At 40.9% G+C, this 25898-nt stretch overlaps 1 protein-coding gene across 1 annotated transcript in view; it reads left to right on the top strand.

Annotated features, from left to right (window-relative positions):
- Nucleotides 1-3976: 3976 nt before the first annotated feature.
- Nucleotides 3977-25898, top strand: part of LOC109034976 (chromobox protein homolog 1) — a 52665-nt gene continuing 30743 nt past the window's right edge. Inside the window, exon 1 of the mRNA XM_072306490.1 lies at nucleotides 3977-4120. The gene's annotated coding sequence lies outside the window, so the exon portion shown is untranslated. The remainder of the gene's footprint in view (nucleotides 4121-25898) is intronic.

The raw sequence follows: 25898 nt of genomic DNA, 5'->3' as shown, positions 1-25898 counted from the left end.
TCATTTAACCTGACCCACTGTGCGACGAACAATTTGTCCAGAATCTTCCTTCCCCTGACCCACTGTGCGACGAAAAGTTTGTCCAAAAACTTCTCTCCCCTGACCCACTGTGCGACGATCAGCTTGTCCAAAAACTTTCTCCCCCGACCCACTGTGCGGCCCTGCTCCGGCCGGCTCCCCTCATGCCGCGCACCCCTCGCCTAAAACTTTCAAAGCTCGCCATTTTTAAACGGCTCGGCCGATTTAGCTCAAATTCAATACCAAACCAGTCCTAGGGGAGAACTACCACCCGTAAAAATTTCAGCTCAAAATATTCATTTTCGCTCGAGTTATCGAGTGGACAAGATTTGACCTCCCCCCACTTTCGAGCCCCACCCCTCAAAATCTATTGCCTCAAATTTCAATTTTTTTTCGCAGAATAGTAGTCCTAATGAGTCTCTACAAAATGCAAAAAAATTGGTCAAAATATCTTTCAACGTAAGAAAGATATAACCACTCAAAAATCGAAAAATCTTCAAAAGGCGGAAATACATACATACATATATACATACATACATACATACATATATATATACACATGAATTTGAATAGCATATATTTTCGTGATCTACGACCCGTGATCAGTGCTCTGACAAGGTCTCGTTTCTGGGTCCGACATCATGGGAGAATGCAATAGTGTATTTCCTTCGGAAAATACACTAAAATGCTGTATGTTAAGCGTCCAGCCCACGTACAAATAACTGGGGCTCTCAAACTGGCACTATCTTCTATTTCTCAGCCATTTCTGCACGGAATGCCTTGAAAATTTCAAGATCTGATCTGTGATGTATCCCGAACACATCGGTTACCCTCAAAGATCGTCGGCCCGTCGATCTTTGAAACGCAACAGTCAACAGTTCCATCGATGAGCCTCTTTGAGGCCCCTAGTGCCCCTAGTTTGTAGGTGGGCTGGACGCTTAATATGGTAGAGTACTATGGAACACCGTTAGTGTCAAAACCCTTTTCTTGCGCGCGCGGAATTTTTTCCGGCGCGCGGAAAGAAAAAACCCGTTTTCGATGAAAATCTCTGAATTTCCGGATTCCGCGCCGGTTTTCGATATATTTGCGCCGTTTGTGTCAAAACTATTTTTGTCGGCGCGCCGTCGCCGTTTGCGCTCCAAATCTGTTCCGCGCGCAGAATTCTCGATATATCGATTCCTGCTCGCCGATCGTGTCAAAACTGTTTTTTCCGGCGCTGCACCAGAAAATAATTCCGCGCGCCACTTTTTCGAAGTATGGAAAATTCTGCGCGCGGAACAGATTTGGAGCGCCGCGCCCGAAAAAATAGTTTTGACACAAACGGCGAGCAGGAATCGATATATCGAAAATTCCGCGCGCGGAACAGATTTGAAGCGGCGCGCCGACAAAAATAGTTTTGACACAAACGGCGCAAATATATCGAAAACCGGCGCGGAATCCGGAAATTCAGAGATTTTCATCGAAAACGGGTTTTTTCTTTCCGCGCGCCGAAAAAAAAATTCCGCGCGCCGGAAAAATATTCCGCGCCCCAGAAAAAATTCCGCGCGCGCAAGAAAAGGGTTTTGACACTAACGGCGTTCCAATGTACCTGTATAGGGTGAGTACCGACAGATCGGTTCGAGGGCTTAGGGCCCAAAAGTGCAGCCACCCTTCTAACCAACTTCTAACGCACAAAATTTCACTGCCAGTCTGCAGATTTCAATTCTAACCAAGATGGCCAAGAATGAAAATGAGCGTTCTTCCGCGAAATTGAGTAAATTTATGCAAAAACTGAGTCAAACACGTGCTTATTAAAGGACGGTTCGTAACAATAGTATCAGTAAATCGCTCTGGATAATTGAAATTCATAGGTTGGCTGCCCTTTTGGGCCCTAACTTTATTCGCGGAGGCATCGGTGAAGGCCTGATGGCTTTATACTGAGAGTCAAGACAATAATTTTAATCCATTTCTGATTGGTTCCCGTATTTTAGGCCTCCACAGTGTCAGAACCGGGAATAAAGATTACATTTTCACCAATTGCAAAGATTATAATCTGGAATGGACCAGGGAATTACGGGTTCGGCAAGGAACAAACGGAATGAGAGGAGGAACGGAGAAAGGCATTTGAGAATGGGCCGATCAAAGATTACGAAAAACGTTCAATTTCTGTAATCTTTATTCCCGTTTGTGACATCCATGAGCCGAATTGTCTTGACTCTCAGTATAAAGGGACTTTAGTGGGTTCTAGCAACGGGTTTTAGGGGTACAAGTACCATACTTGGTACTGGGAAAAATATTGATTAACTCAATATTTTTCCCAACTTCGTAAGTGGGATTTTTCCCTGGGACATATCTCGTGAAACGGCTCGTGGAGACAAGGCCTTAGTTTTTTTTTTTTTTTTTTTTTTTTTTCTGTTGTTTTATGGCTTTGTGTCAAGGCCTTAGTTGAGAAAATGACAATATTAATTCTATTTCTACCAGCAATCCCCCCCCCCCACCGATGACGTCATCGGGACACCCATCAAGGACGCCATAGACTCATCCGTTGATGACGTCATGGAGTCATCCTTTGATGACGTCTTGATAATGGCATTTTGAGGCGTTACAACACAAACCATAATTCATGTATATACATTTACTGCTAATTAGTTTTTGATGAGTCAATATTTTCTAAATTTCTAATTTTTAATAAATTTTCCGCTTAATGTATAATACCTACTTTAGCATGTACAGCATCAACTTGTTTTGAATCCCACGCCACCTCTTTTTAAAAGTCAGAGAGTTTTTAGAATCTTGTCCATCTGTATTACAGGTCGTCAATTTTTACAGCCCCACAAGCTGTTCGTTAGTTCCTCAGATGTCCAATTCAATTTAGAGATTCAATTCTTTAACCTCGCGGCATCGCGGCCAAAGTTTGCTTACATCATCCGAGCGCCCTAACTCCTGTGCAATCCGCAGTCGCGCCACCCGTCGTTTTGCAATCTGCACAGTCTGCACTCTGCACTGCACCCGAAATCTATTGCTGACAGTAGAGTCCCTTTATACCCAGAGTTAAGACAACTCACTTTTGGTTCGGCTGAAAGTGGCCTAAAAAAAAATCCAATTCTGATTGGTTCTCGCTCATGGAGGCCGAAACGAGTGCACCAAGATGGCGGTACCTCGAATGTGAACAAGAATAATGAAAATATCACCTAATTGTGGTTTATCAAGAGTGAATTGTCATTTCCATCGGTCCAAAATGAAAAGAGATTAAGAAATTACTCACAAACCAATCTCATTTTCTTTTTAATTGATCAATTTGTTGATGTTGTTGTTTTTGTGTGACAGACATCGCAGGATTCCTGATCCTTACCCCTCAATATCGTTCGTTTGGGTGCACTCGTTTCGGCCTCCATGGCCAGCCAAGGCCGGCTGCCAGTCAGCTGATAATCGAGTTGTCTTAACTCTGGGTATAAAGGGACTCTAGCTGACAGCTCCCGTGTCCGGCACCGGAGCACCTGTATAGCGAGAGTATGGACAGATCGCTTCATAGATGGCTTTCATGAAATGAAGGAAATGTTCTTTTTTTGTAACAGCGCGCCAGTCCGTGTACTTTTCTACGTCACAGCCAATCTTCAAGATGGCTGCCATGCCACCACCTTCTGTATTTTCTCTATGGCCTAAACGCAAGGTAGATTTACACAGGTATGGAAAAGTTGAAAATTTCCCATGAGCCTCAGTACGTGTCACATGACCTCGTGACGTAGGTTAAGGGGCCCGTTTTTTAATTAAATTACAATCAAATTAACATTCAAACGTTTGTGCGTTTAAACGCTAAAATTAATATCGTATAACCAAAATTGTGCAAAAAATCCCACAAAATTTTGACAAACGATAAACCGAACATAATAAATCAAAATAATCAAAACATCCAAAATGGCTGACGTTAAGGGGCCGCTGGAGAGCCAATCAGAGGCCAGTTGTTTAGTTCTGTCCATACCTTTGGCCTAAACGATTCGATTAGCTTCGCGCCCTCCCCGCGAACATACGTTATTACTTATTATTTCATCATTTCAATTGATTTCAATTCTTGCGTGCCTTTATCTGCCGAGGTTTTTCTTCGCTATTCGTTCCATTATCATAGGTAAGAGTAATTTTGATATCATCATTCTATCCGAAGGGAATTGTGTCTTGCACAAACCCTCCATCTCCTGTCACTGATCGTGATCTCGCCTCTCGAAGCCAATTGTACCTGCCTGCGGCTCGTACCATGCCGTTCAGTCACATCTCTGTATTTTGACGAGGTGCTCAAATGTTGCTTTCCGTCTGCCTGTGTCTCATTTTCAATAGCTCCCACTTGAGATCAGTACTAGCCTCAATGCGCACTCTCTTTTATTAATAAGGCTTGATTTAGACTCTTTTATTGAGCAAGATCAGCCGGTCAGCTGCGCCTTGTTGAATTTCAACCTGCGTTGGTACTCACGGAAATCGTAATTTATGAAATGCCTCTGACTCTCTGTGCTGGGTATAGACCTGTCCAAAGTTACATCAGAACCAGCCTAGATTGCCTCCAACGAGCCCAATGACCACTTGGACCGAGTTTTCATATGAATGCAGTAGAGGTGTCGTCACCTATAAGTTGGCATTTGTTTACTTTCGGTTTGCAACGGCCGACAATGAACCAACACCTCTGCTCAAAGCGACGTTCGCTACTATCTACCTTAAAAACATCCATCTCATCATCGTATTGCAAAAAACTACCTATTTATCAGCTATGATCCGCAACTTTTATGTGGTTGAGATTTCTGTGTGGCTTAAGGTGATTCATCAAGCTTAAGAGAAGTGGTCGAACTGGCATGTGATATATCGCATCTCTTAGGTCCAAAATCTCGGCAGATTTTGAATTTTCAGCAAAGAAAAGGACGATAGCCCCTGCGCATGAGCCTAAAGAATCATTCTAAACCCAAAAATCTGCCAAATTCAGAGAAATGAAAGCAGGATAGTGTTTGGAAGAAAACCTCGCATTCGGTTCAGCTATCGATTTCTGTATCGAATGCGAGGTTTTTTTCCTAACACTATCCTGCTTTCATTTCTCTGAATTTTGCCGATTTTTGGGTTTAGAATGATTCTTCAGGCTCATGCGCAGGGGCTATCGTACTTTTTTTTGCTGAAAATTCAAAATCTGCCGAGATTTTTGACCTAAAAGATGCGATATATCGCATCCCAGTTCGACCTTGTCACTTGAGCTTTACGAATCACCTTAAACTTAAGGTTTTATAAGGTTTGAAAGTATTATGAAACCTCTCCAAACTTGTGTTCTCGCTTATGTGAGAGGCGGATGTTTTCATGTGGACTGAAGTGACGCGAAAACGCCTGCAAATTGAAAGCAAACAACTGATAGGGATGATCAAATATCCGATATTCGAATTCATGGCACCGAGATAATCGCATCACATTCGAATATTCGCATCCGAAGTATTCGAAATTGCAAGATAAAGAAGTATGGAAGTATTCGATTTCTCAAATAATTGCAATCAAAAAGTTTCGAATAATCGCGTTCGAATTCGATAATCGTTCATCCCTACCAACTGCCAACTTATCTGAGGACACTTCTAATGGGTTTTTCTTTTGGGTCTTGTACAAGGAATAAAAGAGTGTTAGTGTATTTTCCGAAGGAAATACACTATTGCGTTCTCCCCTGATGTCAGATCTGGACCAAAGACCATGTAATGAGCATCGATCATGGGTCGTAGATTACGAATATGCATGCCGTTTGAATTCATGTTTTATATATATATATATATGTTTATTTATGTATGTATTTCCGACTCATCGTGGTTTTTCCGATTTTTGCTTGGTTATATTTCCCTCATTTTAAAACATTTCCGAATGAAACTTTTTGCGATGTAAAGAACAGGAACAGGACTACCCTTCTGCGAAAAAAAACGGAGATCGAAGTATTACATTTCGAATGGTGGGGGCGAGAAGTGGGGGGAGGTTCAATTTTGTGGGCGCGATAACTCGCGCAAATTAAAAGCTTTCCCCCCGAAATTTTTACAGAAGGAAGATCTTACTTAGTTCTAGGCTGGTATTGAATTTAAGCGAAATCGGTCGAGCCGTTTAAAAATGGCGAGCTTTGAAAGTTTTAGGCGGGGGGTGTGCGGCAAAAGGAGGGAAGCCGCACAGTGGGTCACGACCTGAAAATTGGTGGACAAGACGGCAATGTTGTTGCACAGTGGGTCACGAACTGAAAATTGGTGGACAAGACGGCAATGTTGTCACACAGTAGGTCACGAACTGAAAAGTGGTGGATAAGACGGCAATGTTGTCGTACAATGGGTCACGAACTGATGAACTGATGGCTATACTGCCGCACAGTGGGTTACAGACTGATAATTGGTGGACAAAACGGCAATGTTGTCGCACAGTGGGTTATGGAGATTCATCCATCGTCATTCAAGCTTGCCACAGCGTTTGTTGACATTTTTTCATATCAGACATTACATGAGGATTGTTGTTACAATCTGGCGACATGAAGTCGTTATTCGAATAATCAATGCCTCCAACAGTGTAAACGTAGATCCAACCTCCAAAGATTGATAGCTCCCCACCCCCTCCCCTCCCTTCGGAAAATACACTCTTCCCGCGGTGGACGCGCGGGTCACTTAAAGACAGAACAACTGAGGCCGGACACTCAAACTAAAAACCGGCGCGGAGCGAAGCGGAGCGCCGGTTTTTTAAATTCCAGGATCCCTTTTAAGTAGAACATTATATTGATACTGGATGAACAAGTAAATGTAATACTCAGGTCTATTGTAAGATGCCTCAAGAGTTCAAGATAGAATTATGAAGATGAACATAAATGAAAGGAAAGCGAGGACATCGCCTTCAAGAATGAAGAGGCTGTAGTAACTACCCAGTCTTGTGATGTCAAACTAGTGTACAGGGTGTTTCAGACCACCCGTACCAGGCCTTTTTCTCGGTTGTTTTGGGTCGTACGAAGTCGGGGACCGCGGGGTTGAATTGGGAATTGACCCCAAGGAATCCGAATTTCGTGGTCCCGAAACCCCGCCCCATGTCCCCTTGGGGGGTAAGGGGGGGGGGGGGGTCGTGATGCTAAAAGTCACGGTTCCCGACCGAATTTTGGATTAATCGCATCAGAATCAAAAAGCACGGAAAATTTCACGTGAAATTGACCCCTAAAAATCCATAATCGGCCCATCCCAGGCCCAAAAATGATCCCCTAAAGAGGGGAACAGTATCCCCCTCCATAATTTCTCTTTGGTCTCAAAACTGACGTAGATTCTCCAGAAAAAGATGGTTTTCAGGTAATCGACCCAGAGAAATCCAAATTTCATGGTCCCGAAGCTCCTCTAGCCGCCCTTGGGGGGTAAACGGGGGGCCAATTTTAAGAATCGGGGCTCCTTTCCGAATCGCAAATTGATTGCATCCAAATTGAGGAGCAGAACACTTTTACATCTTACGTGACCCCCAAGAGTTCAAATTGACCCCCCTTAACGGCAGAAAGTAACCCCCTGAAGAGGAGGGCTTCGCCCCCTCCAAAATTTTCTCAAGATTCCTCTTAGGGCACAAAATTGACGTCGATTCTCCAGAAAAAGACGGTTTCTGCCCAAAAAGGCGGGTAGCGGAGCTTAGGGACCATAAAATTCAGAGCCCTCCGGGTCGATTACCTGGAAAACCGTCTTTTTCTGGAGAATCGACGTCAATTTTGCGACCAAAGAGGAATCTCGAAAAATTTTTGGAGGGGGCGAAGCCCCCCCTCCTCAGAGGTTACTTTCTGCCGTTCAGGGGGGTCAATTAAAAATCTTGGGGGTCACGTAAGATGTAAAAGTGTTCTGCTCCTCAATTTGGATGCAATCAATTTGCGATTCGGAAAGGAGCCCCGATTTTTAAAATTGGCCCCCCGTTTACCCCCCAAGGGAGGCTAGAGGAGCTTCGGGACCATGAAATTTGGATTTCTCGGGGTCGATTACGTGGGAACCCGTCTTTTTCTGGAGAATCTACGTCAGTTTTGAGACCAAAGAGAAATTATGGAGGGGGGTACTGTCCCCCTCTTTAGGGGTTCATTTTTGGGCCTGGGATGGGCCGATTATGGATTTTTAGGGGTCAATTTCACGTGAAATTTTCCGTGCTTTTTAATTCTGATGCGATTAATCCAAAATTCGGTCGGGAACCGTGACTTTTAGCATCACGACCCCCCCTTTACCCCCCAAGGGGGCATGGGGGGGGGGTTTCGGGACCACGAAATTCGGATTCCTTGGGGTCAATTCCCTATCAACCCCGCGGTCCCCGACTTCGTACGACCCAAAACAACCGAGAAAAAGGGCTGGTACGGGTGGTGTGAAACACCCTGTATATTTACCTGAAACAACAATCATCTCTGGGCCATTAGAGCATCAATGAGTGAGGCAGTCACTGTGTGTAGCAATCAGAGTGGCCCTCGATTGGCCAAAGTTGCATTAGCAATGCGTTTGAATCTCAATGATTTTTGGTATTTACCTCCCATCTCCCCTACTATCAGACAATGTCACTTTTGCTCCAGTCCATTTTCTGAAGGGGCATTTCACCCTATTTCGAAAAGGTTCTCATAAATATTTGCATTAGATCTACCCCTGAGAAAAGTTTGGCATGGAGATAACACGCGTCATGTGTTCTTCCATGAGAACCCATGTCAAACTGCGGCTGAGTTTCATCCACTAGCATGACATCACAGAAATGTAGTAACGGCTTCTCCATTTCAGGGATGCAGAAAATGCTTGATCACAAGGCGAGTGAAAATGTGGGAAGGCCATTGCAATTGTGGAAGGAAGGAAAATTCTCAAGGGGCAAGGGTTGAAATTCAAAGGAAAGAAAAAAGAGGAAGGTCCTCACTTTTAATATTGGTGGGAACTTTTGTCGAAAACTGATGGGACACATGTGGAAAGGCGGCGGGCAGGCGTGTAAAAACGTGGAAGCTTCGAAGATTCTATACTCCTGCTCCATTTTCACAGGCAACATTTAGGATTTGGCTTTGGCGTGACCACCCTTTGAAACTGTAATGGTCTAGGGGATGGGGAAATAGCCCAACTCGCGTTGATATCTTGAATGCCCTGAGGTGGCGATCACCGGCAAGTACGCATAGGATGACCGGTGACACAGCCTGACAATCCCCCGTCAAACTCACCCCGCCTTGGCCGCTTGGTCGCCATTATATTCTGGCGCCAAAAAGCTCGGGCCCTGATGCGGCACGCGCCAACCAAAACACCTGCCTGCATTCACCTCGAAAATACGCGATCTCTCACGTATGTCCGAGGTGATCCTTACAGGCGTACTCCTAGCTAGAGTGCGTCTCTGCTACACCTTGGAAGAGGGATCCAAGTGTTCCACTGGAATGGAAGGAAAAGGGCTGTAACGCGTCAGTGGACTGGGATATTAGAGTGACTTGGTTCATCACGTTCCATTGTGATCCTCTGTGGTCTGGTTAAAAAATGACCTCAAGTTTGAACCCAGAATAAGAGATCTAAAGTTTTATCCTTCTGTGAGACTCAATTTGAAGGTCAGAGATTGACTATTTCTGCGCTCAACATATATTTTCGAACTTTGAATTTTTGGTAAGAAAACACTCAAATTAGGTACTTTATTGAATTCCAATCGAAGCACCTACTCTCAATACTTTTTTTTTCACATTCCAACTTGGTTTGTAAGTACATGCCCACTGAGTAACCCCGGTAAAATTCCAACTTTAATGTTCTCACTGTTGGCTTCTCAGAGCAAACCCTCCAATGCTTGAACTGTTAAAGTACTCCGCATCTAAAAAGTCACGATTTAGATGAAAATTTTCAGAAATGGCCTTAGCAGTAATATAAGGGTAAGATCTTTCATTAAAAGTATCTCTCTATGCTCAAGTTCTCATAGCAATTTCTTGATAAAAATTATAATTTTCCCTCTTTATTTACTTGTTCTCTGTTTTTACGTCTTAATTTCAGTCATTGATTCTCAGTATGGTTCGCACTTGAATGGCACTTCATTCGTGCTAATCGGTTGATCAGTATTTCTGGGTCATATTAGTGGGGCCGATAACTGGAAAACATCATAAGAATCGTGCACTTCTGGAAGGAAGCATGAAATTTTCAGCGATTCATCTGTACCCTATAGACATTTGATTTAGACATGGACCCCAAAAATCTGAGGCCCTTGGCGGGGGGGGGGGGGGGGGTCCCCGAATTCTGAATTTTGAAAAATTACTGAACGGTTAATGTTAGCGTATTTGTTTTACTTCAGGACGATAGGAAATTTTATTCGGACCAAATTGATTCTTAAGAATTTTTCTGTGGGATCGATATTTGGATTGCATTTTGCAAAAAGGAACCACTAGCATTGCAATGATGCTAAGATTGTGCAACTTCATCCTTTGCAATAAAATTGCGGAAATCGTGAAAAACTATGAAATTTAGATGGTAATTTTTGTCTTAAATTCACAGTTTTTAGCGAGTAAAATAGAAACTATTAATGGATAATCGGGTTTTTCCTCCAAGACAAAGGTTCCTTTTTGAAAAATGAAATCCATTGAAGGCGTGAAACGGGAAAAACCATCAGGGGACGGTGAGCCGGCCGTTCTGAGGCAGATCCGCGCGCTGCGCTGCCTGCCCCGGCACGGTGCACCTTAACTGACTTATTCAGAACTTTGAATGTACATCAAACATTCAAGTTAGAGGTTGTAGGGGGGTACCGGTACTCCCTGATGGGTTTTTGGGCAATTTCGAAGTAGGTCATCGGAGCTCTCGGTAAAATAGCAAAATTGGCCTAGGGGCGACAAATGAAATCCCCTCTCTCTCATCCTTGCCTTGACCGATCTGAATTTTTAGCATGTTATTACCTAGTACAAGATGTGACTTTCCTGAAATTTTCATGCCTGTACAAAATTTTTTGCCCCCAGCGGCAGCGTTGCCAAGTTGCAGACTTCAAAATATCGAATTTGATGATAAAATGAAGGTTTCGAAGTGTGATTTCCATTCAAAATCAAAAATTCAAATCGTAAGTTGTAGTAGGGTACTCTCTGATGAGTTTTTGGCCAATTTCCAAATAAGTGCGAAATAACAAAGTTGACGGCACCCATCAAGTAAGTAATAGCATAATTTTCATGGTACCTGAATGTACAGAGTACAGAAGAATCATAATGACCTATTCTGAACGAAAAACAAATCCAGCGTTTGAGGTTGTTACGCGACTTGGGTCATTTTGACAAATGTTAAATCGTAAAGCTGGCAACACCGCAATTCTGAATTGTTCAAATATGCCTTTTTTAATCGAAAACTCTCCAATTGCACATTTCTCATAAAATTTTGGAGGGAATCACACTTCGAAACCATCATTTTATTATCATATTCGATATTTGGGAGTCCGCATTTTGGCAACGCTGCCACGGGGGGCAAAAAATTTTGTACGGGCATGAAAATTTCAGGAAAGCCACATCTTATACCAGGTGAAAACATGCTAAAAATTCAGATTGGTCAAGGCAAGGATGAGAGAGAGGGGGTTTCATTTGTCGCCGCAGGCCAATTTTGCTATTTTACCCCTTAAGAACCACAAAAATGCGATTATTTTTCCGAGAGCTCCGATGACCTATTTCGAAATTGCCTCAAAACCCATCAGGGAGTACCCCACTACATCCTCCACGCACTGTGCCGGGACAAGAACACAGTACGGTGGTACCGACGAAAAGACCGCTTGTCTCTGTTTAATCTCAACGATGTGCGGTTTTATAAATAATTATAAATATACCGTACTGCCTAAATACTTATCCTTAGTAATATGAAACCTACTTTTTATAAGTAATACATCAAAACAAGTCCAAGGCAAAATACTGCAATATGAAAGCACTACACAGTGGATCAAGTCAATCGGAGGGGTTGGTCATCGCGCATCCTGCGTCTTGCTTTCTTTGATTACAGAGCTTTCCCGACCTTAGAACAGAGTAAATTACCCTTTCCTCACGTATATTCCTTCATAGATTCCAGTTTTTAACATATTTTAGCCGAATAACAAGGTTCAATACGTTTTTGACCCACTTTTTCATGACTATTGGAAATGGGATCCTGGATAGTTTATTTTTCACGTTACTTATGGTGAATGGGGCCATGAGCTGAGCAAGAATTTTGCAAACTTGACGAAAAGACATCCCCTGAGGAGTGGCCGTATGAGGGCCTTCACAGTCCCCTCGCCACTGAGGTTACCATATTTCCTTCATTTTCTTCTAATATCGGTTTTTGTTCATGTTAATTGGTTTCTCGCAATGGGGTTGTTGCATGCAGCTGGGGTTTTAGATTTAATGATTGTTTCAAGCAGAACGTTTCGCGACAAAACCGTTTTTCGCATTTGCAAGTTCCGAAATTGAGTCGAAAGCTTCGTAAAAGCTCGATAAAAAGTTGCAAAATCCCAGTAAGAAATAAACGATCTTCATTGGCTGTGACGTCAGTTGGTATGCAAGGCCTCGCCCACCCATAGAGAAGAAAAGGTGTTTGCATTTCGGGCATCTTGGATGACGTAGGTCAGTACAACGAGTTTATCATCGATTTTCTTGGAAATTGTGTAACTTATGGAAAAAAGTCATTCTACAAAAAGTGTTTTAAAATTATATCATGAGTTGATTTAAGCAAAAAAATCAGACATTATGGTCCGTTTTTTATACTTCGAATTCCGGATTTCGCTGGCCAGGTTGTACCGACCTACGTCACAGGGTAAACAAACCTCAAGATGCCAACACCTCCTTTTTTTTCTCTATGCCGCCCACCGCCATCATCCCTGTCTCAACCGTGTGTTTACTGAGCCGAAGTATGATCTGTTGCGCTATTTAAAGTGTCTAAATTATCTTTTTTCCTCGAAAAATACTGTCGGAAATCATGCCAAAAGGTGTTCAGAACTGTATCTTGATCATAAACTCAAACACAGTACTAGTTAAGATTACAAAAGTGATAAGAACAAGTTTATGTTATGGTGTTGTTGCGATTTTTGGTCACCGACGCCACCAGCGCAACACTGCCGAAGCAGTCCGGGCGCACCCGAATCCGACGGACCGCACGGCTCCTGGCAGCAGCAGAAGATACGCGAAAAGCTCTTTCAACTCCCTTTTTACTAAGAAATCATGATGGAGAGCTTTCAAAATTGTTTTAAAATTATTAATCAAATCCTACAATTTTCATCGACGCAAAGAAATCAAGTTTAGACAAAAAAAAAAAAAAAAAAAAAAAAAAAAAATCGATTTTTCGCGAATTTTTGGAAAGACCGTTTTTACACGTATTTCACACAGGGCGAACCTTGGTGTATACCATGTGACGTCACGAAGTCCCAGTTTCGAAGCGCGGGAAAAGACCCGTTTCAAATGGCTCTTGACATTGAGGAGCTTTTTCTCAAAGTTCCGGTGACCGGAATTTTTTTTAAAAAATACCTCAATACTCAGTAGACCTCAAACTTTTAGAAATGGAATTAAACAAATTCTATGCAACTACCCCATTGCGTAGGTATTGATACACATGGAACATTCCGACAATGTTCTATTCTCTCTTTTTTCCTCCAGCCAGTCTATGAACGTTTTCATTTTTATGAACTCCCAACGCTTTCTGGTAATCAAAAAATATGCATGTTTTAAAAAATACAACAGTATATTTAATTAATAGATAAAAGAAGATATCTGAATACTATAGCTTCTTTTTAGCGAATCGTCCTTGAAGATTATCATAGGTACTTACCACAAGACATAAATTAAAATTGGTAGGGAAGGAGATGATAGAAAATTTCAGCAAGGTATTATTAGAAAGAGTAAGTAAGTCGCTCTTAGAAGGGATTATGCCGAAGGAGATAAAAATCGCGAGAATTACTCCTATTAGGAAGATTGTTAATTCAGAAAAAGCAGAGGATCTAAGACCGATAAATTCATTGCCATTTATTGAGAAAGTGATAGAAGGGATCGTTGTAAAAAGATGAACCGCATACTCGTTAGAAAAGGGAACGATTGTAGGCGAACAGCAAAGATTTAGGAAAAGGTTGAGACCTGAGGAGTTGATACAGGTATTGTTCAAGAAATTGAGGGAAAGGAGAAAGAGGGGGGAAAAACTACAGATGCGGTATTCTTAGACTTTAAAAGGGCTTGCATTTAAGACTGTGAATAGGGCTAAATTGGTTAAGAAACTAAAAAAAATAGGGGTAGGTGAAGGAGTTTTAAAGTGGTTTATAAATTATTTACAGGACAGACGACAGCAAGTGGCATGGGGTCAAAAATTGTCAAATAAGATGTGCGTGGAGCTGAGAGTACCCCAAGGGAGTAGATCAGGGCCTTGATTATTCTTAATTTATATAAATGTTCTGAAGGAGGTGATGAGGGGAAGCGATATTATTCTTAATTTATATAAATGATCTGAAGGAGGTGATGAGGAAAAGCGAATTGAGTCTATTTACTGATGATACTTTAGTGTTTAGTAGTGAAGGACACATAGGGAAAGTGGCAGAGACAATGGACCACCAGATAAGGTACGAATTTCAGCAATCTGATACATGTTTCTTAACCAAAATTTTACGTAAAACACGATGCACACAACGAAAATTACCGAAATTAACTCCTTACGAAGATATTTAATGATTCTTAATGCGTGAATTCAAACCACCCGCTCATGAAAACTCAATGCTCTACGTGATTCACATGGCGCGCTAAACGTTATCATAACAGTCTCTGCGATATAAAAATCTGGCAACCTCAATCTTGACGCTTTGGCTCAGTTATAGCAAATTGCTAATAGTTTGAACAACACATGATGGGAAATGAACATTGCTCGATTGAGAAGCTTGCTGAAACCGTTGTAGTGGGCGATTTGACTCACGTAGAGTTTTGAGTTTCTTGTGAGCGGGCAGTTCAAATTCCTCGTAGCCAATGTGAAATAAAAACGTTAATATCTTCGTTAGGAGTTGGTTTCCGTAATTTTCGTTGTGTGAATCGTTTTCTACGTGAAATTCTGGTTAAGAAACATGTATCAGATCGCTTAAATTCGTACCTTGTCTAGTGGCCCATTAATAGGGACTTAAGAAGATTAGGAATTTGGTTGAAGGAGAACTGGCTGGTACTGAATGTACTGGAAAGTAAGGAGAGTCAGCCTCAGTGGTGTAGTGGTCAAGGCAGTTCGCTGCCAACACTGAGGTCCCGGGTTCAATCCCCGGAGGTGACTGATATTTGAGGACACTCAAATATCAGTCATCGTGACTGTGGATGACTATGCCACTCCAATATCCTGACCCTTCGAGGTTACAGGGTGGGGGAGGGACATAGTCACCCAGTAAGTAATCCGTCTGCACTGTTCGACTGGGTTGTGAAATATCGGTAATCACTCGTAGTGTGCGCGACTGCCAGCGCTACCTATCAGTGTAGATTGCAACAACACAGTCCAACTCGGTGGAGGCATGGCCGTGCTCCGAAAGTCCGTGCTCTGCAGCGTCTGCCACAGTCTTTGATAAGACCTTCCGTTGGCTATCAGACGGCCGCTGAGCCTTGCGGGAATATAGATGATACTCAATGTGTCAATAGTACGAAGATATGTTAAGGAGTACGGTCCAACTTCGGGGTGCACGACGGCAGTTGCCAGTTGCCTTGGCCCCTTGAGGGCGCCTCGCCGGCCAGCCCGACCTTACTTACTTACTTACTTACTTACTTACTTACTGGAAAGTAAGTAAATAGTATTTGAATTAAGGCCTGGTACATGAGGGAGGGGGGGGGAGAGGTAGTAGGCTAATAATAGAAAATTTTGAATTAGAAAGAGTTAGGGTGACGAAATATTTAGGAGTGTGGATATCAGATGATTTGAAAATTAAAGAACGTATAGGAAAGGTGACTCTGGATTTTAGAGGTGAGATTAGTATGCTATGGAGGAATACAGATTTCATAGAGGAGGAGAGTAGAAAATTAGTCTATAATTCGTTAATTGGAGCTAGATTAAATTACTGTATTTCTCTTTTTGGAGAGGCAAGTAGTAAAGAGATTAGAGATTTACGAAAGGGACAGAATTCTGCCATGGGATGTATACTAGGGTGTGATAGGGGAAATAGAATAATTGATATGCTGGAGACTCTTGGCTGGCTATGCATGGAATTGCCGATAAAAGCCAGGGGATATTCATTTTCATATTTAAAATGAAGAAGGGACTGATAGATATAAGAGGGAAAGAGTTATTGGAGATATTAGATAGGAGAAAGGGCAGGAATTTAGATTTGAAATATAATGATGTTAGAGATGTAGATAATATGCTGTTCTTTAAGGGATTGAGAGATTATACATTGTTCGGTTGTGAGAAATGGGAGGAATTGCAACTGGGAGCATTCAGAAATATGGTAGGGAATTAGTTTATGAAATTCCGAAGAGAAATTTCGGGAGATGGTGAACTTCTACCCAGATGCTACAGGTAGAAGGAGTTTGGCCTGTAGACAGTAGTTTAGAGAAAAGTAGAAATTTCGATGATTAGGTCAGGAATTGGCTCGATTTGACGCAGGCAGATGGGATTAGCCCTTAAAGGCTAGTTTAAAAAAAAAAAGGATCAAGCAGAAAGAAAGAAAAAAAAATATCTAAGTACTAGGGGGCTACGCCCCCTGGCCGCTACGCGGCCCAACCCCCTGAAGGCGCTCCGCGCCATCAATGGGCCGCGAGGGCCGCTTCGCGGCCCTATTTTTACCCTCCTATCTGTGTTAGTTTTATTTTTCCCTAAAAAATTACGATATGAGGTATCCTTCAATTTTAAACTTTACTTAAAATTACTTTAAAATTAAAAGGACGCGTTTTGGAATGACTGTTTGATGAAATATTGCAGTAAAACAATGAACAATGGTAGTCATGTAATAATTAAAAGTTTCATTGGTCGGGAATCGAACCCACACTGAACTCAAAGAGGACGCACTCGACGTCTTAGACGACTCGGCCACCGCTCGACGTGAGGTCGCCGGTGCGAATCTTGTGTAGATAAGTGTAGAGCTGATGCGCAGGCTACACAGCTACTGCGCAACCTCCTCGGCCACTGCGCATCCTCCCGCGCATAGCGGTAGCAGTACCGGAGCATTCTGTAAACTCACTCACTTTTATAACGTGATTTTAAAAAAACCTGGGTCCTTTTTCCAAAATCTGATTACAGCGGGCTCATCTAGGGCCTTTTACCTGTCGATTTACGCAAAAATCATGGAAATCGGCCCGGTAGAACGCTCAAACGAACTATGACAAAAAGTATAAATTTACATTGTTTAAATGGGAGAATTCGCAACTTTACCACGTAATATAAAAAAACCTGGGCCATATTTTGAAAATCTGAAAAGAGTTGGCTTATCTAGAGACAATTGCCCGTCGATAGCCGCAAAAATCATGAAAATCGGCCCGGTAGAACGCTTGAACTAAGCGTCACCAGTTTCGCAAAATTAGGAGGTCTTGGAGCTTATAGTATAGATTTTATCTTACATTTTTCATCCATACTGTAAGCTTCGAAACCTCCTAATTTTGCATAACTGGTAACGCTTAGTTCCAGCGTTTTACCGGGCCGATTTTCATGATTTTTGCGTTGATCGACGGGCAATTATCTGTAGATGAGCCTGCTCTATTCAGATTTTCAAAATATGACCCGCGTTTTTTTATATTACGTGGTAAAGTTGTGAATTTTCCCATCTAAACAATGTAAATTTATGTTTTTTTGTCATAGTTCGTTTGAGCGCTCTACCAGGATAATTTCCATGATTTTTGCGGTTATCGACAGGTGATAAGCCTTAGATGAGCCCGCTCTAATCAGATTTTGGAAATAGGACCCAGGTTTTTTTTTACAATCAAGTTATAAAAGTGAGCGAATATACAGAATGTTCCTCACGTGCTACGGCTACACGCAGAAGGTTGCGCAGTGGCTGTGTAGCCTGCGCATTCCCTCTACTGTATCATCCCAAGATTCACTCGGTGCAGTTATAGCAGGTCGGTGGCCGAGTCGTCTAAGGCGTCACGTGCACTTTATGCTGATCCGTGATGTAGGTTCGAATTTCTACATTGGTATTTCTTAAACTACAAAAACCCTCAAAAACATTTTCGGGCAAAAAATCCGGTCGAGGAAATTGACGTGTTACATCTTATTAACCAAAAACATTCCCTTTCACCCCTCCAAGAAGGTTGATAAAACTAAGTAAGTAACTATGAGATGACAAAAACCTCTCTTAAATTCTCAGGGTCCACCAAGGCCACATATGTCCAAAAACTTACTCCTTATGGTTTAAAAAAAAGAAACAAAAAATAATCCCTCAACAATAAGAAAATTTTAAAAAAACCGATTTTGTGGTTCACAGATATGTACATAAATCCTTCGAATGAACTTGAAATCAAAAAATCGGTCGAGAAAATTTAAATGAATTTTCTCCTTCAATTATGAGTTCCACAACAAGCACGACTCGCTTGAAGCTTTCCATACACGAGCCGCAAGAAACTAATTTCTTCTTTCTTACCTACTGAATGTGAGGAGAGCGGGAACATTTACTTTTTCCTTCATTTATACAGGATGCAACAAGCATGACTCTTGCGTTTGCAGAAACCCTTTCATTAAGGAGATCGCGAGAGCCTTTACCGCGTTCATTTCCAAAAGGGATTACTCCAGAATTTCACATTTTAATAATTTAAACGATTCATCTGTTCTTCTCTTCTCTCCTTCTGTCCATTGACAGAAATACAAAATTTTTCCGACTCACTGACGCGACCGGCTCGATGCTCTCAGTGAAACGGTGCCTTTTTATCCCTGACGCCAGCTTCAGTTTTACCAGTGGACCCATTTTACCACATAGGTACATTTCAGACTCTTTCGATTAACTTCGCTGAATCTAAATCATGGTTGCTTTTACTGTAAGCTTACCATATGATTTGGATGGTGAGAAGGCTAAAAGTTTTCGTTTACTTTTCCTTTTTTTCATTTTCACGAAATGGGTCCCATTTACCAAGAGGAGTTATTTAAAAAAATTGAATTAAGTTTCGATATAAGAAAACTCACACCCATGCTGTGATTTAAGTGTTATTTTTTTTTTTTTTTTTTTTTTTTTTTTTTTTTTTATATACTTTAGAGGTAATCCACACTTGTTTACGCATCGAGCCGGTCGCGTCAGTGAGTCGGAAAAATTTTGTATTTCTGTCAATGGACAGAAGGAGAGAAGAGAAGAACAGATGAATCGTTTAAATTATTAAAATGTGAAATTCTGGAGTAATCCCTTTTGGAAATGAACGCGGTAAAGGCTCTCGCGATCTCCTTAATGAAAGGGTTTCTGCAAACGCAAGAGTCATGCTTGTTGCATCCTGTATAAATGAAGGAAAAAGTAAATGTTCCCGCTCTCCTCACATTCAGTAGGTAAGAAAGAAGAAATTAGTTTCTTGCGGCTCGTGTATGGAAAGCTTCAAGCGAGTCGTGCTTGTTGTGGAACTCATAATTGAAGGAGAAAATTCATTTAAATTTTCTCGACCGATTTTTTGATTTCAAGTTCATTCGAAGGATTTATGTACATATCTGTGAACCACAAAATCGGTTTTTTTAAAATTTTCTTATTGTTGAGGGATTATTTTTTGTTTCTTTTTTTTAAACCATAAGGAGTAAGTTTTTGGACATATGTGGCCTTGGTGGACCCTGAGAATTTAAGAGAGGTTTTTGTCATCTCATAGTTACTTACTTAGTTTTATCAACCTTCTTGGAGGGGTGAAAGGGAATGTTTTTGGTTAATAAGATGTAACACGTCAATTTCCTCGACCGGATTTTTTGCCCGAAAATGTTTTTGAGGGTTTTTGTAGTTTATATCAGCTCGTTTTTGAATGGAGAAAGGTGTGGCCATAAAATATTAAGTAGGTACTATTGGCTATTTGAAAATCCTGAATGAATGGAAAGTAAACAACAACATCTGCTAAAGCACTAACACATTCAGCGGAAATTTTAATAGCACCCACTGACTTGTGATCAGTCTGGAAATAGGTAGTTGAAAGTAGTGGGGCTACCTAAGGTAGTCAAATGTATCTGTACCTATTGGAAAGGCTCACAGGAAAAGGGTGACAGGGGAGGGGGAGGGGTTAAATAGCTATAGAGTTGTCATTTACCTGCGTGAGAAAATTAATGGAAAAAGAGTATAACTTATTGTCATAGGCATTACACTGTAAGCTTATTCCAAGTTATAAAATAATTTTGCTCATTTGTTTCAACTACGCACATCATCCCTCTTAAGCGCACCTATGTTTGTATTAATGCTAGCGGCAAGTTTTTCGATACTGAATTTCATCACTCAGCAACCTATCAGATGCTTATGGAAATTCATGAGAGCGTTGCCTTATAAATCATAGGTACTCCGTATGGAATGATGAATTATTCATGAAACAACCAGTGAATGAAGTAGTAGAGCACAAATTTTACCAAAATGAGGCTATTTGGTGTGGCATGACTTTAAACTAGCTAGGTATTTTCATGACTTTTGGGATTATTATTCTTTAGAGCATCCAAACATCCAAACTTTGTTCCTACAAACTCTAGGTGCACCATACTCTAAGGAGCATTGTAAAAGAAAAATTGTCGATGATTGCAATGAAATGAGAAATATTTTCATCTCCCCCGAATACTTAATTTCTCTTTGAAAATTTGGCAACAGGCATACTTATCGCATAAGATGATCTTCCTAACTTGAGGGTGCCAGCAGCCTGATTGTTGAAAATTTGTGTTTGAAAGGTAGACACAGATGACATTGGTTAAAAGGTGGAGCGTTATTGATCAACTATGTCTTATCGCAGCTTTATTGTGCCTTTGTCTGGTGGAATGGACAACATACTGTCAGAAACTTAAGAGATGCCTTTAGCTTGTCTAGGGTTCCACCCATCAGAGGCACGACAAAACAGCGACAAGACATAGCGCCGACCAATCACGTACTGCCTTTTGACCTATGTCATCTATGTCTACCCGAGAAACACACAATTTCGACAATCAGGCTGCAGGTTCTGACAATGAATACCTATTAAGAGAATTTCTCACTGACCTTATTAAGTATCGGCCATTGCAAAAAAATACCTGCGCATGCAATGAAATAGCTTACCTTTCTCTTGGATTAATTTCGAATAATATCGCTTCACCATAAAATTTGTCAAATCATATACTTGCCCACATAGGTAGTGCCTTAAGTTATTTTAAAAAATGCAAAAGCCACGGAGAAAGTATTTGGTCGTAATACAGGCATTTTAAGGATAAAATATTGAAAAATTTACCTCTTAGTTTCCTTGAGTTTTCAAGGTTCACTGACAGACATCAACCGAAACGGCAATCTCTTGATAAGAGCATTTAGTTAATATATGTAAGGTGATATGCGAGCTTTCCATTTCTTCTCATAAATGATACCAATTGATCTAATCACATTCAGCCTTGGACGATTAGCGGTGCAGAAACTAGGTAGGTCAATACTGAACTCCGCACACCTGATATTTTACGTGCACTGTTTCACTGGAGTAATTACATGCTGGGAGCTGAGCTTAGAAAGCACTCGCTAGGTCAAAATGGAATAATACTTCAGTAACACATCTATCTAGCAATAAGTATAAATAGCAATAAGTGGGTGCAAACATAACCTTATGACTCGATGTAAACAAACACTCAATACGTGAATGACACAGAGCGTGCACAGAGGCTCCCTCTAGCAAACTGGTCCTCATTTAAAACAGAGAACTGAGATTAAATATCCATTAAAAGGGTGGAGATTATCCCCTTACATAAGCAGCAAGAAAGAGGGGCGGCGATTTAAACAAAGCTTTCCATTCCGATTTAGGTGGGTATATCCTCTCACTTACTGGGGCTGATGCGATCAGGCAAGGCTCATAGACAAAGTAAGGATCATGAAGACATACTTCTGGCTGGATAAAAAGATAATTGTTAATATAATTGTACTCAGCCTTGATTGACACAATCGCACTTATTCCAATGGAACTGGGTAGGAACTGGCACCTACGTATATTACTACTGTAGTCCTCTTGACAGATAAGCAATTTATTCTGTTACGCTTTTGTATGGAGGAAGAATGGGCGCACCCATTTCAAACGGTAATCTATGCAAGAAAATGAAGCCTTCATTGTGTTTTCATCATCAACTTATGAAATTATGAGAATAATACGAGTACATACCTTTCATTAAAGACCTTGTTACTATTGTTGGGCAAAATGATGTTTCTAACAACTCCTGACGCAAAATCAAAGAGACTCGGAAGAAACCAATTTGAGCAAATGCTCACAGTCAAAGATCTTTGATTGTGTGACATTAAGTTGATCTATGATTGAACTGTTCCGAAAAGGGATGGAATTGTGCCTTACATACTCAGGTTCGCAAGCCACGCGTAACAAGAACGGTAGAAGAGATAGGAGGATTCCAAGATAAATCATGAAGGAAACATGTTCTTAATGTAAATAACATACACTTCAGAGAAACATAATCACTCCAGAGCACATAGGTTGATGGCAAGATGTAGAGCGAATAAATTTTGGTCGAAGTTCAGTGACAGTCGCATGTGAAGACCGAGGCTCATATTCCAGTAATTTTTAGACTTTAGTAGTGAGAATACATTCTGTGATGTAAATGCTGCTTCCTTTGGAGAGTTTGGCACAATGTCGGTGTAATTTCTTTGACGTAATTTACCGGAATTACGTCTATCGCTTCGGTTTTCGTTCAGGTACTGACATAAACATAACGACATAACCTCACTTAAAATTTTGTCACATATCATAAAATAAAGATATCACTTGAACATTTTAAGAGAAATTAAGGTATATCGGGCTCCAGTAGAACACGTGAGACGTAATAATAAGAGTACGTACATATAGAAGTTAGCATCTACAAAGAATTAAACTCTTATCCAAATTAGGTAAATCTATTCACATCACAACTAGTACTAGTTACAGAGGTTGGTAACGACCGACCAGAAATCACTTGAGATTTTTAAGAAACCAATGAAATAGTGTATCGGGATAAAAGTGGGCGTAATAATATAAGTGTGTAATATTAGTTAGGATCTAAAATGAATTGAACTTTTAAATTAAATCTGTTCATTATTCACAAATAAATACAGTAGATGGAGGTTGATAACGACGACAGGAATTTCGTTCCCGAAACTCGGACGAACCTGAACAGAATGAACCAATGGCGTTGAACCATTATATTACTCGTTTTTTTCTAAATTCAAAAATTATAGCTAAAATTTTGAAGGATGTAAGCGGATGCTGGATTATCCGTGAGATAAAGCGCTTTTTTATGTGGCAAAATGAAATCCTCACATCTTCACGAAGTGCCCTTTATATAGGCTCCATTACGATCTGCGGCCGGGTAAGCGAGAAATCTGTTGTTAAAGATGGTCATGACGGGCAGTTTAGTCGTATTTTCCGTAATTTCTCTTTAAGATCACTAGGAATGTTACAAAACTGTAAAAACCCATGGACACGGTAACATGACGATTCTTTAGGTACCCACTTTTATAGGTCTAAGGTTTACCGTTATCGCGGAGTTTGAGTGACTTTCTCAGGACCCTGGATTCTTGAAATTCAAATTTCCCGGCAAAGTAAAAAGTAAAATTTTCCTTGTTTTGGGTCATTAAGTGCTTATAAGTTTTTGAAAACTCAATGGATCTTAATGAAACCCTTAAACGCCATCCGGCTAACTTAGCTGCGTCCATAGACACCAAGATCGTTGGAATCCGTGCCGCCGTTTGCTCTGAATTCCATTCTAAATCGAATCAATTTTCAGATTAAGGGAGTTGCCTGTGACTAAGAGTGTCGGCCACCCGTTTGTTATCGGGACTTTAGTAGGACGTCATTTTCCTCGACCGGGGGTGGCTACCGCCACCTTATTACGACCTGTAAATCATCTTACTTTGTTTTATTGCTATGATTCATCAATCAATCATTGCGAAACGCATCCTGTCGACTTCAAATTTTTTCTTCTTTTTTACCAAAACAAAATCATTTCGTTCTGAAAAAGATATCTCATATCGTATTTTTTCAGGGGGAAAATAAAACCAACCTTGATAAGAAGCTAAAAGCGAAAGACGCGAAGATAAAAATCGGAAACGAAAGAAAATTTTAAAGAAATAATATAAATGGATACATAAAAAAAAAATGAAAATAAAGAAAAATTAGTCAGCATCGATTGTCTATTAGGCTCTCACTCCTTCATGAAAGTTTAACCGTCCATCATGAAAGTTCTGCCGAGATTTGTTAAACAAATTGTATCTTGAAAATATGAATTTTATTAACGCTGCGGCGACAAAATAGAGCCGCGAAGCGGCCTCTTGATGGCGCGGAGCGCCTTCATGAGGTTGGGCCGCGTAGCGGCCAGGGGCCCCCTAGTTTTATTCTGTCGAGTTTGGAGTGGAGTTGGTAACATTTTAATTGAAAAAATATTAAAATAGGAGGAAATTTATTTTTCATGCAGGTTCTGATCCTTTAAACAACCTCTGAGAAGGACAGGTACCTCAGGAAGAAATTCCTTGTATTTCTTCTTCTTCAACCCTAAAATCACGCACCGATTTTTTATTTGCATGAAGCTCATGGAAGAGTTCTAGGTATGTTGGAGACATTTTGCGAGAAATAGTATGCTTGTGAAATACAGGGTGTACCAAAAGTCCGTCCCACCCCTGCTAACTTTTGAACGAATTGAGCTAGGGTAATGAAACTTTGGGAATGTTCATATTTCATAGGGGACCATCTTTAGGGGGGGGGGGTCAAAATTTTGGTCTCCCCTCAGGGGGGGGCGCGGGGGGCCCCCAACTTTTTTTTCAAATGGCAACCCCTATCTTGTGATACCTCATTTGAAAGAGCATAAAAAACTAAGAATTTTGGCGCAAACCGCAGATCAATATCTTAATTTTTGACCGGGTTATGATAGGTCAAAGGTCAAATTTGACCTATTTTCAAAAAATCATAACTCCGGTTCAAATTATCGTAAAGAAACAAGTAAAACGGGAAAATTTACCAAATTGTGACGCTTTTAAGTAAAAATTGCGGAAATCACTTCGATTTAATTCTAAGGGAGGGCTCGGACCCCCAAATACGTCAATTCAAAGGTCATTCAATTTTCCCGCGAAATAAGCCAATTTACCCTAGATTTGCCTCCACATTATCTCAGTAAGGTCAAAATCAGTTCAACATTACGTTGGCAAGTCCCCAAATTTGGGGATAAGTTTAAAAAAAACGAAATTTATACGGTCAAATTTAATCGCCTTAAATTTCGTTTTTTTTTTTAACTTTTCCCGAAATTTGGAGACTTGCCAACGTAATGTTGAACTGATTTTGGCCTTACTGAGATAATGTGGAGGCAAATCTAGGATAAATTGACTTATTTCGCGGGAAAATTGAATGACCTTTGAATTGACAAATTTGGGGGTCCGAGCCCCCAAAATTAATACAACAAAACAATCCGAAACTTCAGCACTTAACCCCTACTCCTTCTGTTGCCGTGCGTTCGCTTGTATACATACAGGGTGATCCAAAAGTCCCTTCCACCCCCTCTAACTTTTTACTTAATTGAGGTAAAGATTTGAAACTTGGGGGATATTCCTAGGTCAAAGGGAGCTCCTTTTTGGCTCCCCTAAAATTTTCAGGGGGGCCCCCCTTGGGGGGGGGCAACGGCCCCCAACTTTTAATTTTCAAATGGGAAGGCCCCCTTTGTGATAGCTCGTTCGAAAGAGCATAAAAAAGAAAACTTTTCGCGCAAACCCGAAGTCAATATCTCAAACCGTTTCAAAATGGCCGCCGCCTAAAGTTTAAAATGGCCGAAAATTGTCACCTCGGTTTTTTGCTGATGAATTTGCCTAAAACTTTTAATTTGAGAGTATTTTGGCATAAGATAAACAAATTTGAACTTAGATTACTAAAAGAATCAATTATT

The sequence above is a fragment of the Bemisia tabaci genome, chromosome 1 (genome assembly GCF_918797505.1).
Source record: "Bemisia tabaci chromosome 1, PGI_BMITA_v3".
Classification (NCBI taxonomy): domain Eukaryota; kingdom Metazoa; phylum Arthropoda; class Insecta; order Hemiptera; family Aleyrodidae; genus Bemisia; species Bemisia tabaci.
Note: the sequence above shows the minus strand (reverse complement) of the source record. Positions and strands in the feature narration are given on the sequence as shown.